A 4020-nucleotide genomic window follows, 5' to 3' on the forward strand; every position below is an offset into this window, starting at 1 on the left:
GGGAAGGGAAGGAGAGAAACATCAATCACTTGCCTCTCATGGGCCCCCAACCCGGGACCTGGCCTGCAACCCAGCCATGTGCCCTTGAAACTGGGAAAGACACCAGCATTCAGGCTGCCTGTCACCACCAAACCCAATAAGCAATGACAGTGATCGGACCTTTATGGGCGCTTTATTCAAATGGCCGGCGATCTGAGAAGATGGTGGGTTCACACCCTAACAGACCATCTCTTGTCTTTTCTTTCCAGGCCAAGGTTTTTATAGCAGGGAATAAACAAGGTGCGGTGGGGGGTTTTGAAGTTCAGGGAGGATTAGGTGAAAGAAACTGCAACATTCCTGTCCTGGGCAGTTAGCTGTTCCCAGGGGCGGGTGCTCTCCTCTCTCTCCCTGGAACACAATGGCCCGGATGCCTCCACTTGTCCCCAGGCGGCAATCTTTAGCAGTGCCCCAGGAGGTCGGCTGTTTCTCCCAGGAGCCAGGATGGGCGTTATCTATCCGTATTTTCTGAAAAAAAAAGCTTTAATATATACATTACTTGCTAGGCTTATAACTTTTTACTTCAAACTAAAATTTTCCAACCCTTGAGTCCCCTATCACCCTGACCGGAAATCGAACCAATGGCCTTCCGGTTGCCAGTGCCCCATCCCCTGAGCCACACCAGCCAGGGCTTATTCCTCACTTTAAATAGTGCCGCTCCTCAGTTGGATCAGTTGGAAATCATTGCCTTTGTGTTCAGCTTCCACATAATAATCATTTGACATGTGGCACATTCTGGTGAACACATATTGTCATCAGATTCCCAGAGGACCCTCTGGGGTGCCTGTAATGATCCCCACCCTGCAGATGAGAAAACAGAGGCCTGGGGTGGGCCATTCGCACACCTCAGCCGGGCCTCAGGTTTGCAGCCCTTCCCAGAGCCTCGTGCTGCGTCCATGTGGTTCGAATGGCAGCTCAGATCTGTGGGGTAGACGAGGAAGCTGGTGAGGTGAACACTCCAGATCCGTTCCTTGACTTGGAGCCCAGGTTTGGGAGTCAGACAAACCCGGACTCTCGTCCCAGCTGTACCACCCACTCTCTCTGCTTAGCATGTACTGCATCTCTATGGGGCTCAATTTCCCCATCTATAAAATGGGGACGATAATGGGGAGCTGCGGGGGTGAACTGAAGTGACGTATGTTATTGCTTAGGGCAGTGCCTGACACGTAGCTGCTATTAGTATGCCTGTCATTCTTGTTATTCTTACATATCTCCCACTCCTTACGCAGAATATCCACTGGGACCTGGGATGGAGCTCTTTCTCCCGGGTCAGGCAAGCTATCCCCCTGCCTCTTCTCAGTCCTTCCTTCCCCTCACCACCCTCACCCCTTCCAGAAGGTCGCACTGGGCTGGTTCTCTCTCAACCCCCAGGAGCCTCCCTGCCACCGCCTGACCCCACCTCACAGCTGCCAGCTGCTTGGCCAAGGATGAATGGCAACCCCCATGGCCCCACTGGTGTGTGGTCACCCGCCTCTGCCTGTGGCAGGGACTGGAGCCTGGACGTGCCTGGCAGGCTGCCAGCGCTTCCTTGGTAGGACGCCCCGCCACTCCCTCCGGCCCCTCTATTCTGGGAGCTATAATTTAGACAGCCTTCCCCGCCCCAATTGCTATCTGTGGCAGCAGTCACTGGTCCTGAGGGCTCTGCTCCCCCTCACCGCCGCCCCCCCCACCCCAGGCTGCCTTTTCATAAACAGCTCCCAGACTGCCCTGTTATCTTTGGGCACCTTGGCTCTGGGGAGGAGGCCCTGCCCCCTGGAGATACAAGCGACTCCTCAGGCCTGGGGGAAGCTGGCCCAATGTGGGCAGAGGCCAGATGAAGCCCTCACCCATGAGAGCTCAATATAGCAGCCCTCAGAGCCTGGCCCTGAAGCCTGCTGCGGTGGGGTGGGGCGCAGAAGAGAGGAGAGCCTGTCATTATCTCCCCAGCACGCTGGGGACTGGGTCAGCCGGGGCCACAGTCTTCCCAAAGGCCCTGCCTCAGCTAGGTGTGCTCAGCCACAAGGCCGTGAAAATGGGGGTGGGGGAGGGAGAGTCAATAACAGCAGCAAAAGTGATGTTTCTAAAATGCAAATGTGGTTGTGTCTCCCTGGTCTCTCTCCCTTGTAACCTACAGTGGTTCCCCGTGGCCCTGAGGGATGAAGCTCACAAGACCGTCCTCCTCTGCCCTTTCTACTGTTTCCCTCAGCTCAGGACCTTTGCACATGCTTTCCCTGTGCCTGGACACAGCTGTCCCCTTCCCCTAACTGCTATTCATCCTGTGGGTCTTGGCTGAGAAGTCACTTCTCATGGAGCCTTCCCCTGACATCACCACACGTGCACATTCTCCGTGGTTCTCCCCTTGGACTGGGATGAGTGTCCCCCCACATTCCGCAGAAGCACAGGCCGGGGCCTAGGCACCTGTCTGTCTCCTTAGCTGTGCAAGGAAAATCTGTTGAAAGAATGCATGAATGAATGAATGAATGAATGAATGAATGACTCCTCTGCCCCTTCAGGATGAGTGGATCTCTTGGGGGCTATTGGCTACTTTGTGCCCTTCATTTTCCCAGAGAGCCTCGGCTTCAGCGTTCTGTCCCTTTGTCCTCCAAGTGGAACTTGAGGTTTGCTGCACTGTCTGTCCATCTGCCCTGGAAAACACGGCTGCCGTGGCCATGGACCCGCTGGTGGGGAGCCCCCAGGGGTGCTGAGGTTGCACTGTAGGACAGCAAAGCATCTCTGGGTGAGAGGGAGACGGACACAGAAAGAGGGAGTCCTCAGGCCATGAGTCACTTAGCAGCAACAAATCTGTCACCAGGGAGCCAGGCGGATATGCATGCCCAGTGGGCAGGTCAGGTTATTTTGGCACTTTCTGCTGGGATACACAGATACTCTACGCATTTTGCTTGCTCCAAAGAGGAAACTGCAAACAATAACCTATGACTACAACAATGAGGCTAGAGTTCAATTATTCTACCTGTTGCCCCTGTAAATATTGGAGAACCTCTGAAATGTGAGTCTTTCTGCAACCAAATTGCATTTCCTTCATCATTTCTCTCGTCCGGCAGTTTCACTTGACTTTGTCCCAGAGCACAGAGGCTGGAAAAATACGGTCACTGCATCTGTTTCCACCTCCTGAGAACGTGACACCCACTCCCAGGAATCCAGCCATGAAGCCAAGGTCTAGGGCCCAGGCTTTTAGGGAGAGAACAAGAGCAGTAGGGGCCCAGCACCCCGCCTGCCTGCTCCTGGCATGTGGGGCCAAAGCCAGGCCTAGTGAGGGCAACCAATCTAGGGGCAAAATATGCAAAAGGCATGCTCTAGGTGGGTCACATGACCCAGACATTCTCTCACCTCCAGGCCTTTGCATTTGCTGTTCCCTCTGCCTGGATGCTGTTCCCCCTCAGATTTCTATGGGTTCACTTCCTCAGGTCTTTGTTTAAATGGCCCCCTTTCAGGCAAACCTATTTAAACTGAGCCTCCCTCACTCTTTCCCCATACCCTGCGTTATTTTTCTCCACAGCTCTTATTGCTACCTGGCACAGTTGGTTCCTTCCCTCCCTCCCTGCCTTCCTCTCTTCCTTCTTTCCTTCCCTCCTTCCTTCCTTCCACTGTGTTTCCTTTTCATAAAATGTAAGAACCACAGCAATTGCGTTTACAGGTGTAACTCTGTAACAGGTTTAGTTCTCTATTATTGTCTAAGAGATTACCCTAAAAATTTAGCAGCCAGCTTAAAGCAAGCATGTATTACCTCCCACCGTGTCTGCGAGCCAGGAATCCTCATCACGAGGTTGTACTCATCTGAGGGCCTGATTGGAGGGGCTGCCTCCAAGCTCACTCACTGGCTGGGGGCAGGCCCCAGGTCTGCAGGCAGCTGGCTGGAGGCTTCAGTTCCGTGCCTCGTGGGCGCGCTCGAGGGCTATCCACAGTGTGACAGCTTGCTTCCCAAAGGGCAAGTGATCCAAAACGGACAGCAGGAGGGTGAGAGAGCACCCAGGACAGAAGCCGCTT

At 54.2% G+C, this 4020-nt stretch overlaps 1 long non-coding RNA gene across 1 annotated transcript; it reads right to left on the reverse strand.

Annotated features, from left to right (window-relative positions):
- Positions 1–256: 256 nt before the first annotated feature.
- LOC123477940 (uncharacterized) lies at positions 257–1568 on the reverse strand. Its single transcript, XR_006652984.2, has 3 exons — positions 1436–1568; positions 680–957; positions 257–504 (listed from the first exon to the last, which is right to left on the reverse strand). It is a non-coding gene; the product is annotated as an uncharacterized lncRNA (long non-coding RNA).
- Between the last annotated feature and the right edge of the window lie 2452 nt (positions 1569–4020).

Source organism: Desmodus rotundus, chromosome 9 (assembly GCF_022682495.2).
Source record: "Desmodus rotundus isolate HL8 chromosome 9, HLdesRot8A.1, whole genome shotgun sequence".
Taxonomy (NCBI): domain Eukaryota; kingdom Metazoa; phylum Chordata; class Mammalia; order Chiroptera; family Phyllostomidae; genus Desmodus; species Desmodus rotundus.